We start from the raw sequence: 14,222 nt of genomic DNA, 5'->3' as shown, positions 1-14,222 counted from the left end.
TTCGAAGCCTGTCTGCGTCCCGTTCTTTCAACTACAACTACACTGACCAGGCCACTGATGGCCGTGTTCCCCTGGAACCAATTTTAACTTGCCTACAGCCAGCCCAATGTTAGGCCTTTGATGCCTGTCTGCCGTCAATCCTTCCACTAGGCCTCCACTAACCTGTCTATTGCTGCCCGTGTACCCCTTGAACCAACATCATTAAATATAAAAAAAATTAATTTGATTAAAAAAAATAAGATCGTGTTGAGATCTCAAATGCAGACATTTTAACAATCAAAACAAACACACAACAAATATCTGGAACTGTACTACAAAGGTCCAACAGCTACAATTTCTTTCTCCTGCAAGAAGTTAACTGAAAGTTTTTTGGAGTTGTTAACACAGATATGGCATCCACCGAGTGTTGTCCTGTCGCGTCTCCTTTAAATTATTTCCAATAAGATGTTAAACTATTAATTTAATAAAATCAATAATTAAAAAAATAATTGAGTAAGTCAAAAGCACATTGCAAATAAACATTAATTACAAATCAAGAAGCATGGCGCGTCCGAGGGTGAGTAGATACCGAATAAGAATATAATCACCCTCGGACGCGCAATGCTTATTTACAACAGCCTTCCTTCCTAAGAATCAGCCCTTCCGTGGTGTAGAGAGAGGTTGTGTTACACTCCAAGGTGTTCCCCAGGTTGCCTTTCCTGAGCTTCGATCTTCCGGCTCTCGTTTAGTAGCTGTTGGAAACTACGCTGCATTAGGCCTACTAATTGTGTATGGGGTGTAGAGACAGGTTGTGTTACACTCCAAGGTTTTCACCAGGTTGCCTTTCCTGAGCTTCGATCTTCATGCTCTCGTTTAGTAGGTGTCGGAAAGTAGGCTGCATTAGGCCTACAAATTGGGTATGGGGTGGAGAGAGATGGTGTGTTACACTCCAAGGTGTTCCCCAGGTTTCCTTGCCATTGCTTCGGTCTTCCGACTCTCGTTTAGTAGTTGTAGAAAAGTACACAGCATTAGGCCTACAAAATGGGTATGGGGTGGAGAGAGATGGTGTGTTACACTCCAAGGTGTTCCCCAGGTTGCCTTTCCTGAGCTTCGATCTTCATGCTCTCGTTTAGTAGGTGTCGGAAAGTAGGCTGCATTAGGCCTACAAATTGGGTATGGGGTGGAGAGAGATGGTGTGTTACACTCCAAGGTGTTCCCCAGGTTTCCTTGCCATTGCTTCGGTCTTCCGACTCTCGTTTAGTAGTTGTAGAAAAGTACACAGCATTAGGCCTACAAAATGGGTATGGGGTGGAGAGAGATGGTGTGTTACACTCCAAGGTGTTCCCCAGGTTGCCTTTCCTGAGCTTCGATCTTCATGCTCTCGTTTAGTAGGTGTCGGAAAGTAGGCTGCATTAGGCCTAAAAAATGGGGAATGGGGTGGAGAGAGATGGTGTGTTACACTCCAAGGTGTTCCCCAGGTTTCCTTGCCATTGCTTCGGTCTTCCGACTCTCGTTTAGTAGTTGTAGAAAAGTACACTGCATTAGGCCTAAAAAATGGGTATGGGGTGGAGAGAGATGGTGTGTTACACTCCAAGGTGTTCCCCAGGTTGCCTTTCCTGAGCTTCGATCTTCATGCTCTCGTTTAGTAGGTGTCGGAAAGTAGGCTGCATTAGGCCTACAAATTGGGTATGGGGTGGAGAGAGATGGTGTGTTACACTCCAAGGTGTTCCCCAGGTTTCCTTGCCATTGCTTCGGTCTTCCGACTCTCGTTTAGTAGTTGTAGAAAAGTACACAGCATTAGGCCTACAAAATGGGTATGGGGTGGAGAGAGATGGTGTGTTACACTCCAAGGTGTTCCCCAGGTTGCCTTTCCTGAGCTTCTATCTTCAGGCTCTCATTAAATTGTGGTTAAATGGAACAACTGCATTTGGCGTACTAGTTGGTTTGGGGCCTACTATCGGTGTCTGCCACTCCTTGCTGTTCTCCTGGTTTCCTGTCCTGAAATACCATTTTCAGCCTCTCGTTAAGTAGTTGTTAATGTTAGACTGCATTTGGCCTACTAGTTGGGTTGGGGCCTACTATCGGTGTCTGCCACTCCTTGCTGTTCTCCTCCACTGAACAAAGCTGTGCCGCCTGTTTACTACGGTTGCCAATTTTGAACTGCATTTCGACTACTTACTGATTTGGCCCTACTCTCTGTGTCAGCCTCTCATTCCAGTTGTCCTCCACTGCAATGCCCCCTGGTTATTCCTGTGTTACCAATTTTGAACTGCATTTAGCCCACTTTCTTCTTTGGGCCTATATCTGTGTTTCCACTTCATCGTGCCCATTGCCCAGCCAGTGATAGATGAGTCTGCTGGTACATTGACCCATAACGCAACATTCCCCGTGCACGCTACACAACAACATTGTGACCCTGCTGAAAGTCAGGTTGCTCTTCCCGCATACCATACCACCTTACACGGGGACAAAGAGGAAGGTGCAGATGAAAGTGCAGGTTCCTTCATCAGGTGGGGGGAGGAATACTAGTTGGCGACGTCACTGGCACAGGGCCTCTCATAGTACGCAAAAGTGTTGCTGCCGGTGGGAGGCGCCCCCGCCGTGCAAACACACCGCTGTACTTTGAGGGGCCCTGTGCCAGTGCCAATGCCAACGAGTGGGCCCCCCCTGCTTGCTCAGGTTCACAGCACTTGCAAAGTTGAAATACTTACCTCTCCCTGCTCCACTGCCGTGACGTGGTCCAGATTTCCTGGGCCCACTAATTACTTGAACCAGCCCTACCCCCCACAACTTTAGCCAAATGACCCCCAATTTCAAATGCCTTCCAATTATTATAAGGTAAATTACGCTTGACAAGCTTCATTAAGAAGAATGGATGGTTTTGACATTAAAATGGGCACTCTAGGTGTTTTCCTGGCCCCCACTCACTGCCGACTATGCTGCCCCATTGACTTGCATTGGGTTTCGTGTTTCGGTCGATCCCGACTTTACGTCATAATCGGCCGATTTCACTCGACCCGACTTTGGACATAGTCGGGTTTCGCAAAACCCGGCTCGACTCTAAAAAGGTCAAGGTCGCTCAACTCTAGTGGTAACCAATAAAGTGTAGTAATTACCACGTTGGGATAAACTGTAGCCTTGAGGTAGATATTTATGCTGAAGATAAAGGAAGCTGCAAGGCAAGGTAAGTATAGTGGGAAGTAAAAAATGAACGGTACTTATCTCAACAGTAGCTGGGCTTACAGCAGGAAAGTCACGCGGTGCCTGAGATCATGGCTGAAAAAGCTGACGTTGGTGGCAAAGTGGGAGGGCTGGCAGGTGTGCGCCCAAGAAGAAGGAGGTAGCGCCAGTCAGCGGAGCTCACTGCCTTATAGCGCATCGGCCGGTCAGGTGACCGGAAGTCCAGATGAACGCCGGCGCATGCGCAGAAGCCCAGCGACGGTGTGTGCGTCTGTGTAATGGGCTAGTATATGCGTAACCATGGCAACATAAGTGGAGGGCGGGCTGACGCGGTGACTTAGTGTATGTGGTAAGAGCAGGGAAGAGGAGGGGCCGCTTGCATAGGGAGGCTGCATGGTGAATCGTTGCCGAGAGGAGTGTGGAAAAGGCAGTATGTAGATGATGGGACACAAGGATAGGAAGAGAAGAGTAAACATGGATAGGTGGATGTGGGTGTTGGAAGAGAGGTAAATAATAAAGGATGACTGATGGATACACAGAATGGAACAAGTAAATGATGACATTTAGGGAACATGATATGTAAAGCGTGGACTCAAAGATAAATGGAAATAATTAATCAAACAAATATGCAAAATCACAAGGTAATGCGTACAAGTACAGATGAAGAAACGGGATACAGAAGAATAAAAATATTAATACAAAATAATAATAGTAATAAATGAAATAACGAAATTAAAAAATCAAATGGTAAATGAAAAAATACATGGATGAAGTATAGATCAAATAAAGAGAATAAATTAATAGAACTGATTTGCAACAAATGAAATAAATCGAGCATACACGTAGGAGACCAAACCAAATAAACTAAATAAAAGGAGAAAAAAAAAGCATAGAACAAAGCATAGGAAAGACGCGGGGAGGGAGGGGGGCAGAATAAGGAGTGGTTCATCTTACCATCTTGGCTACGTACATGGGTTGTGACTCAATTGATCTAGGAGAAAAAATTAGAGTTTTTATTATATTAACCAATCTATATCGCGGTTGAGACCCCTAGGATGAAGAGTGTCAAGAGTACATATCCAATATGTTTCGCGCTGTTTCAACAGCTTAATATGATTCCCGCCCCTCCTTGGTCTTGGGACTTTCTCTATTATCTGGAACCTGGGTTGGGCCATGTTATATTTAGCTTCCTTGAAATGGGCAGGAAGGGGTAACCATAATTTGTCACATCTGATAGTAGATTTGCGGCTTGAGATACGATCCCTAATGGCTTGAGTTGTTTCGCCCACATATAGTAGGCCACAAGGACACTTAATGATGTACACGACAAAATTGCACTCGCATGTATATTAGTCCTTAATGGGATAAGATTTGCCCGTGCGTGGATGGACTACCTCATTGCCCTTGATGACGTTTGAACAACTCATGCAACTGAGGCATGGGAAGGTACCAGTCCTTCTCTGTCCACTGAGGGTTCTGGTAGATGTGGTTCTGACGGATCCAAGATCCGCCTTTACAACAGTGTCACGTATGTTGTTAGGGCGTCTGGTGCACATGAGTGGTGGATTCCTGAAAATCTGGATGTTGGGGTAAGCTTTGTTCAGGAGTGGCCAATATTTGCGGATTATGTTGTGAGCCCTCAGCACACAGACGTCACATCCAGTCTATATTATTGGGAGAGACATACAGGCCTCACTTCCAGCCTATATTACTGGTAGACACACACAGGCCTCACATCCAGCCTATATTACTGGGAAAGACATGGAGCATTACCTGATCTTCCAAATCCTCTGCTGCCAAAATCATTGTCTCCTAAAACCAAGAATCACACAGCTGCTCCTCAGTGGGGAGGTATTATAGGGCAGCCATATTATACATCCCAATAACAGAACTGCGCTGCCCCTCAGTGGGGAGATACTATTATAATTGACAAATGCTTGAGAAGAACGATGGCAAAAAACGTGCTGGGGTTGGACAACTTGTCTTTTTGCTACTTTTGATTCTCCATACCAATTATCTATCGTCTCCATATTTACTGATTCAGTTTTTGTTTATTTTGACCACCAGGCAATTATTGTATTTCTATTAGGCAGTTTTTAATACTGCAATTTGTACAGTCAGTATTATATTGTTGCCTTATTTGTGCATAATGTAAAAATACTTATATTTCCTCATTTATTTCATGTGTGTTTATATTTCTGTGGTCAATTAACTTTTTATAATCAAAAATTAAATATTTTTAGTTTACAGCAAGTTCATGAATGATTGCTGCAGCAGGGAAGACACTAAAATGAGGGGAGTAAGGCCTTACCTCTTCTCCCATGGCCTCTCCTGCCTTTGAAACCTAAAAAGTAGAAAATTGTTAATGTGGAATTCCTTGGAATGCTCTCTGAGAGCAAAAGGACGACTGTGCGCTAATGGGACTCTAAAAGCCCTATGAGAATACAGCAGTGGCCATGCACTCGTGCCACCATGCACTCATCTAACAGCCCCATGGGAATAAGAGCAGTGGCCATGCCCTCGCGCCACCATCTAAGGCTAGGTTCACATTTGCGGTACAGTCCGCAGCCTATATTACTGGGAGAGACACAGACCTCACATCCAGCCTATATTACTGGGAGCCACACACAGACCTCACATCCAGCCTATATTACAGGGAGAGACATACAGGCCTCACATACAGCCTATATTACTGGGAGAGACACAGACCTCACATCCAGCCTATATTACTGGGAGCCACACACAGACCTCACATCCAGCCTATATTACAGGGAGAGACATACAGACCTCACATTCAGCCTATATTACTCGGAGAGACACACAGACCTCACATTCAGCCTATATTACTGGGAGAGACACACAGGCCTCACATCCAGCCTATATTCCCGGGAAAGACATGGAGCATTACCTGATCTTCCAAATCCTCTGCTGCCAAATCATTGTCTCCTAAAACCAAGAATCACACAAAAGTGTTACAGTGCAGTCATTAAATCATTAAAGAAGCACTCCTTCCATTTAAGTTTTTATTCGCTTAATATATTGCAATCATATTATATAGCACTGACGGCAGCTCCTCAGTGGGGAGGTATTATAGGGCAGCCATATTATACATCCCAATAATAGAACTGCGCTGCCCCTCAGTGGGGAGATACAATTATAATTGACAAATGCTTGAGAAGAACGATGGCAAAAAACGTGCTGGTGTTGGACGACTTGTCTTTTTGAACTTTTGATTTTCCACACCGATTATCTATCGTCTCCATATTTACGGATTCAGTTTTTGTTTATTTTGACCACCAGGCAATTATTGTATTTCTATTAGGCAGTTTTTAATACTGCAATTTGTACAGTCAGTATTACATCGTTGCCTTATTTGTCCATAATGTAAAAATACTTATATTTCCTCATTTATTTCATGTGTGTTTATATTTCTGTGGTTATAATCAAAAATTAAATATTTTTAGTTTACAGCAAGTTCATGAATAATTGCTGCAATGGGGAAGACACTAAAATGAGGGGAGTAAGGCCTTACCGCTTCTCCCATAGCCTCTCCTGCCTCTGAAACCTAAAAAGTAGAAAATTGTTAATTAGGAATTCCTTGGAAATCTCTTGGAATGTTCTCTGAGAGCAAAAGGACGACTGTGCGCTAATGGGACTCTAAAAGCCCTATGGGAATACAGCAGTGGCCATGCCTTCGTGCCACCATGCACTCATCTAACAGCACAATGGGAAAAGGAGCAGTGGCCATGCACTCGCGCCACCATCTAAGGCTAGGTTCACATTTGCGGCACAGTCCGCAGCCTGTATTACTGGGAGACACACAGACCTCACATCCAGCCTATATTACTGGGAGACACACAGGCCTCACATCCAGCCTATATTACAGGGAGAGACACACATCTCACATCCAGCCTATATTACTGGGAGAGACACAGACCTCACATCCAGCCTATATTACTGGGAGAGACACACAGATCTCACATCCAGCCTATATTACTGGGAGAGACACACAGATCTCACATCCAACCTATATTACTGGGAGAGACACAGACCTCACATCCAGCCTATAATACAGGGAGAGACACACAGATCTCACATCCAGCCTATATTACTGGGAGAGACACAGACCTCACATCCAGCCTATATTACTGGGAGAGACACACAGATCTCACATCCAGCCTATATTACTGGGAGAGACACAGACCTCACATCCAGCCTATATTACTGGGAGACACACACAGGCCTCACATCCAGCCTATATTACTGGGAGACACAGACCTCACATCCAGCCTATATTACTGGGAGAGACACAGACCTCACATCCAGCCTATATTACGGGGAGACACACAGAGCTCACATCCAGCCTATATTACTGGGAGACACACACAGACCTCACATCCAGCCTATATTACTGGGAGACACACACAGGCCTCACATCCAGCCTATATTACTGGGAGACACAGACCTCACATCCAGCCTATATTACTGGGAGACACACAGGCCTCACATCCAGCCTATATTACTGGGAGACACACAGACCTCACGTCTAGCCTATATTAGTGGGAGAGACACACAGACCTCACATCCAGCGTATATTACTGGGAGAGAAACACAGACCTCACATCCAGCCTATATTACCGGGAGACGCACACAGACTTCACATTCAGCCTATATTACTGGGAGACACACACAGACCTCACATCCAGCCTATATTACTGGGAGACACACACAGGCTTCACATCCAGCCTATATTACTGGGAGACACAGACCTCACATCCAGCCTATATTACTGGGAGACACACAGGCCTCACATCCAGCCTATATTACTGGGAGAGACACAAACCTCACATCCAGCCTATATTACTGGGAGACACACAGACCTCACGTCTAGCCTATATTAGTGGGAGAGACACACAGACCTCACATCCAGCGTATATTACTGGGAGAGAAACACAGACCTCACATCCAGCCTATATTACCGGGAGACGCACACAGACTTCACATTCAGCCTATATTACTGGGAGAGACACACAGACCTCACATCCAGTCTATATTACTGGGAGAGACACACAGACCTCACATCCAGCCTATATTACTGGGAGAGACACACAGACCTCACATTCAGCCTATATTACTGGGAGAGACACACGGACCTCACATCCAGCCTATATTACTGGGAGAGACACCGACCTCACATCCAGCCTTTATTACTCGGAGACACACACAGGCCTCACATACAGCCTATATTCCCGGGGGAGACATACAGACCTCACATCCAGCCTATATTACTGGGAGAGATAAACACAGACCTCACATCCAGCCTATAACTGGGAGAGACACACAGACCTCACATTCAGCCTATATTACTGGGAGAGACACACAGACCTCACATCCAGCCTATATTACTGGGAGAGACACACAGACCTCACATCTAGCCTATATTACTGGGAAAGACACACAGACCTCACATCCAGCCAATATTACTGGGAGAGACACACAGACCTCACATTCAGCCTATAATACTGGGAGAGACATATAGGCCTCACTGTTATGAAGGCAATCCAGTGACACAGTGTGCCAGCAATCAGAGCACATACAGTGATCTGACAATAACCCAAAAACAATAGAACGAGCTCTGAGACGTGGAATCTCTGTAGACCGCAATACCTGAACCTATCCTAAACACAACTAAAGGCAGCTGTGGATTGCGCCTGACACTACCTATGCAACTCAGCACAGCCTGAGGAGCTGACTAGCCTGAAGATAGAAAAACAAGCCTGACTTGCCTCAGAGAAATACCCCAAAGGAAAAGGCAGCCCCCCACATATAATGACTGTTAGCAAGATGAAAAGACAAACGTAGGGATAAAATAGATTCAGCAAAGTGAGGCCCGATATTCTAGATAGAGCGAGGATAGCAAAGAGAACTTTGCAGTCTACAAAAAACCCTAAAGCAAAAAACCACGCAAAGGGGGCAAAAAGACCCACCGTGCCGAACTAACGACACGGCGGTACACCCTTTGCGTCTCAGAGCTTCCAGCAAAACGAATTGACAAGCTGGACAGAAAAAGTAGCAACAAAAGCAAAGAAGCACTTATCTAAGCAGAGCAGCAGGCCACAGGAAAGATCCAGAAGCTCAGATCCAACACTGGAACATTGACAAGGAGCAAGGAAAACAGAATCAGGCGGAGTTAAATAACAAAGCAGCCAACGAGCTCACCAGAACACCTGAGGGAGGAAGCTCAGAAGCTGCAGTACCACTTGTGACCACAGGAGTGAATTCAGCCACAGAATTCACAACAGTACCCCCCCCTTGAGGAGGGGTCACCAAACCCTCACCAGAGCCCCCAGGCCGACCAGGATGAGCCACATGAAAGGCACGAACAAGATCTGGAGCATGGACATCAGAGGCAAAAACCCAGGAATTATCTTCCTGAGCATAACCCTCCCAGACTCCTTTTCCATACATAATGTATTCCATAGGTCGTTGTTGCGGAGATACGTGGCACCTATGGTTCCTTCTGTTGAGCCTCCTGCCCCGGTTTTGGTGGAGGGGGAATTGGAGTATATTGTGGAGAAAATTTTGGATTCTCGTGTTTCTAGACGGAAACTCCAGTATCTGGTTAAATGGAAGGGTTATGCTCAGGAAGATAATTCCTGGGTTTTTGCCTCTGATGTCCATGCTCCAGATCTTGTTCGTGCCTTTCATGTGGCTCATCCTGGTCGGCCTGGGGGGCTCTGGTGAGGGTTCGGTGACCCCTCCTCAAGGGGGGGGTACTGTTGTGAATTCTGTGGCTGAATTCACTCCTGTGGTCACAAGTGGTACTGCAGCTTCTGAGCTTCCTCCCTCAGGTGTTCTGGTGAGCTCGTTGGCTGCTTTGTTATTTAACTCCGCCTGATTCTGTTTTCCTTGCTCCTTGTCAATGTTCCAGTGTTGGATCTGAGCTTCTGGATCTTTCCTGTGGCCTGCTGCTCTGCTTAGATAAGTGCTTCTTTGCTTTTGTTGCTACTTTTTCTGTCCAGCTTGTCAATTCGTTTTGCTGGAAGCTCTGAGACGCAAAGGGTGTACCTCCGTGCCGTTAGTTCGGCACGGTGGGTCTTTTTGCCCCCTTTGCGTGGTTTTTTGCTTTAGGGTTTTTTGTAGACTGCAAAGTTCTCTTTGCTATCCTCGCTCTATCTAGAATATCGGGCCTCACTTTGCTGAATCTATTTTATCCCTACGTTTGTCTTTTCATCTTGCTAACAGTCATTATATGTGGGGGGCTGCCTTTTCCTTTGGGGTATTTCTCTGAGGCAAGTCAGGCTTGTTTTTCTATCTTCAGGCTAGTCAGCTCCTCAGGCTGTGCCGAGTTGCATAGGTAGTGTCAGGCGCAATCCACAGCTGCCTTTAGTTGTGTTTAGGATAGGTTCAGGTATTGCGGTCTACAGAGAGTCCACGTCTCAGAGCTCGTTCTATTGTTTTTGGGTTATTGTCAGATCACTGTATGTGCTCTGATTGCTGGAACACTGTGTCACTGGATTGCCTTCATAACACCTCACGTCTAGTCTATATTACTGGAAAAGACACATAGGCCTCACATACAGCCTATATTACCGGGAAAGACATGGAGCATTACCTGATCTTTCAAATCCTCTGCTGCCAAAATCTTTGTCTCCTAAAACCAAGAATCACACAAAAGTATTACAGTGCAGTCATTAAGTCATTAACGAAGCACTTCTTCCATCTAAGTTTTTATTCGCTTAATATATTGCAATCATATTATATAGCACTGACGGCTGCTCCTCAGTGGTGAGGTATTATAGGGCAGCCATATTATACATCCCAATAACAGAACTGCGCTGCCCCTCAGTGGGGAGATACTATTATAATTGACAAATGCTTGAGAAGAACGATTTGTCTTTTTGCTACTTAAAAAAAAAAAAAAAAAACTTTATTTTTATATAGCGCTAACACATTCCGCAGCGCTTTACAGGTTGCACACATTATCATCACTGTCCCTATTGGGGCTCACAATCTAAATTCCCTATCAGTATGTCTTTGGAATGTGGGAGGAAACTGGAGTACCCGGAGGAAACCCACGCAAACACGGAGAGAACATATAAACTCTTTGCAGATATTGTCCTTGGTGGGGTTTGAACCCAGGACTCCAGCGCTGCAAGGCTGCTGTGCTAACCACTGCTCCCCCGTGCTACCCCGATTTTCCACACCAATTACGGTATCTATCGTCTCCATATTTACTGATTCAGTTTTTGTTTATTTTGACCACCAGGCAATTATTGCATTTCTATTAGGCATTTTTTAATACTGTAATTTGTACAGTCAGTATTACATTGTTGCCTTATTTGTGCATAATGTAAAAATACTTATATTTCCTCATTTATTTCATGTGTGTTTATATTTCTGTGGTCAATTAATTTTTTAAAAACAAAAAATGAATATTTTTAGTTTACAGCAAGTTCATGAATGATTGCTGCAGCGGGGAAGACAATAAAATGAGGGGAGTGAGGCCTTACCTCTTCTCCCATGGACTCTCCAGCCTCTGAAACCACTACTGCCACCTAAAAAGTAGAAAATTGTTAATGTGGAATTCCTTGGAAATCTCTCTGAGATCAAAAGGACGACTGTGCGCTAATAGGACTCTAAAAGCCCTATGAGAATACAGCAGTGGCCATGCACTCGCGCCACCATGCACTCATCTAACAGCCCCATGGGAATAAGAGCAGTGGCCATGCCCTCGCACCACCATCTAAGGCTAGGTTCACATTTGCGGTACAGTCCGCAGCCTATATTACTGGGAGAGACACAGACCTCACATCCAGCCTATATTACTGGGAGCCACACACAGACCTCACATCCAGCCTATATTACAGGGAGAGACATACAGGCCTCACATACAGCCTATATTACTGGGAGAGACACAGACCTCACATCCAGCCTATATTACTGGGAGCCACACACAGACCTCACATCCAGCCTATATTACAGGGAGAGACATACAGACCTCACATTCAGCCTATATTACTGGGAGAGACACACAGACCTCACATCCAGCCTATATTACTCGGAGAGACACACAGACCTCACATCCAGCCTATATTACTCGGAGAGACACACAGGCCTCACATCCAGCCTATATTCCCGGGAAAGACATGGAGCATTACCTGATCTTCCAAATCCTCTGCTGCCAAATCATTGTCTCCTAAAACCAAGAATCACACAAAAGTGTTACAGTGCAGTCATTAAATCATTAAAGAAGCACTCCTTCCATTTAAGTTTTTATTCGCTTAATATATTGCAATCATATTATATAGCACTGACGGCAGCTCCTCAGTGGGGAGGTATTATAGGGCAGCCATATTATACATCCCAATAATAGAACTGCGCTGCCCCTCAGTGGGGAGATACTATTATAATTGACAAATGCTTGAGAAGAACGATGGCAAAAAACGTGCTGGTGTTGGACGACTTGTCTTTTTGAACTTTTGATTTTCCACACCGATTATCTATCGTCTCCATATTTACGGATTCAGTTTTTGTTTATTTTGACCACCAGGCAATTATTGTATTTCTATTAGGCAGTTTTTAATACTGCAATTTGTACAGTCAGTATTACATCGTTGCCTTATTTGTCCATAATGTAAAAATACTTATATTTCCTCATTTATTTCATGTGTGTTTATATTTTTGTGGTTATAATCAAAAATTAAATATTTTTAGTTTACAGCAAGTTCATGAATAATTGCTGCAATGGGGAAGACACTAAAATGAGGGGAGTAAGGCCTTACCGCTTCTCCCATGGCCTCTCCTGCCTCTGAAACCTAAAAAGTAGAAAATTGTTAATTAGGAATTCCTTGGAAATCTCTTGGAATGTTCTCTGAGAGCAAAAGGACGACTGTGCGCTAATGGGACTCTAAAAGCCCTATGGGAATACAGCAGTGGCCATGCCCTCGTGCCACCATGCACTCATCTAACAGCACAATGGGAAAAGGAGCAGTGGCCATGCACTCGCGCCACCATCTAAGGCTAGGTTCACATTTGCGGCACAGTCCGCAGCCTGTATTACTGGGAGACACACAGACCTCACATCCAGCCTATATTACTGGGAGAGACACACAGATCTCACATCCAGCCTATATTACTGGGAGAGACACACAGATCTCACAGTGCAGTCATTAAGTCATTAACGAAGCACTCCTTCCATCTAAGTTTTTATTCGCTTAATATATTGCAATCATATTATATAGCACTGACGTCTGCTCCTCAGTGGTGAGGTATTATAGGGCAGCCATATTATACATCCCAATAACAGAACTGCGCTGCCCCTCAGTGGGGAGATACAATTATAATTGACAAATGCTACTTAAAAAAAAAACAACTTTATTTTTATATAGCGCTAACACATTCCGCAGCGCTTTACAGGTTGCACACATTATCATCCCTGTCCCTATTGGGGCTCACAATCTAAATTCCCTATCAGTATGTCTTTGGAATGTGGGAGGAAACTGGAGTACCCGGAGGAAACCCACGCAAACACGGAGAGAACATATAAACTCTTTGCAGATATTGTCCTTGGTGGGGTTTGAACCCAGGACTCCAGCGCTGCAAGGCTGCTGTGCTAACCACTGCTCCCCCGTGCTGCCCCGATTTTCCACACCAATTACGGTATCTATCGTCTCCATATTTACTGATTCAGTTTTTGTTTATTTTGACCACCAGGCAATTATTGTATTTCTATTAGGCATTTTTTAATACTGTAATTTGTACAGTCAGTCGCTGAGGATCTGTTTATACCAAGGAAGGAGACGGGCACAAGGGGGCATTCTTTGCGTCTGGAGGAGAGAAGGTTTTTCCACCAACATAGAAGAGGATTCTTTACTGTTAGGGCAGTGAGAATCTGGAATTGCTTGCCTGAGGAGGTGGTGATGGCGAACTCAGTCGAGGGGTTCAAGAGAGGCCTGGATGTCTTCCTGGAGCAGAACAATATTGTATCATACAATTATTAGGTTCTGTAGAAGGACGTAGATCTGGGTATTTATTATGATGGAATATAGGCTGAACTGGAT

General features: G+C 44.8%; 1 long non-coding RNA gene across 1 annotated transcript; it reads right to left on the bottom strand.

Moving 5' to 3' along the window:
• Window positions 1-6,064: 6,064 nt before the first annotated feature.
• Window positions 6,065-12,356, bottom strand: LOC138657582 (uncharacterized). The gene is made up of 3 exons (XR_011317074.1): window positions 12,321-12,356; window positions 6,692-6,724; window positions 6,065-6,105 (listed from the first exon to the last, which is right to left on the bottom strand). It is a non-coding gene; the product is annotated as an uncharacterized lncRNA (long non-coding RNA).
• Between the last annotated feature and the right edge of the window lie 1,866 nt (window positions 12,357-14,222).

Source organism: Ranitomeya imitator, chromosome 1, assembly GCF_032444005.1.
Source record: "Ranitomeya imitator isolate aRanImi1 chromosome 1, aRanImi1.pri, whole genome shotgun sequence".
NCBI lineage: Eukaryota > Metazoa > Chordata > Amphibia > Anura > Dendrobatidae > Ranitomeya > Ranitomeya imitator.
Note: the sequence above shows the minus strand (reverse complement) of the source record. Positions and strands in the feature narration are given on the sequence as shown.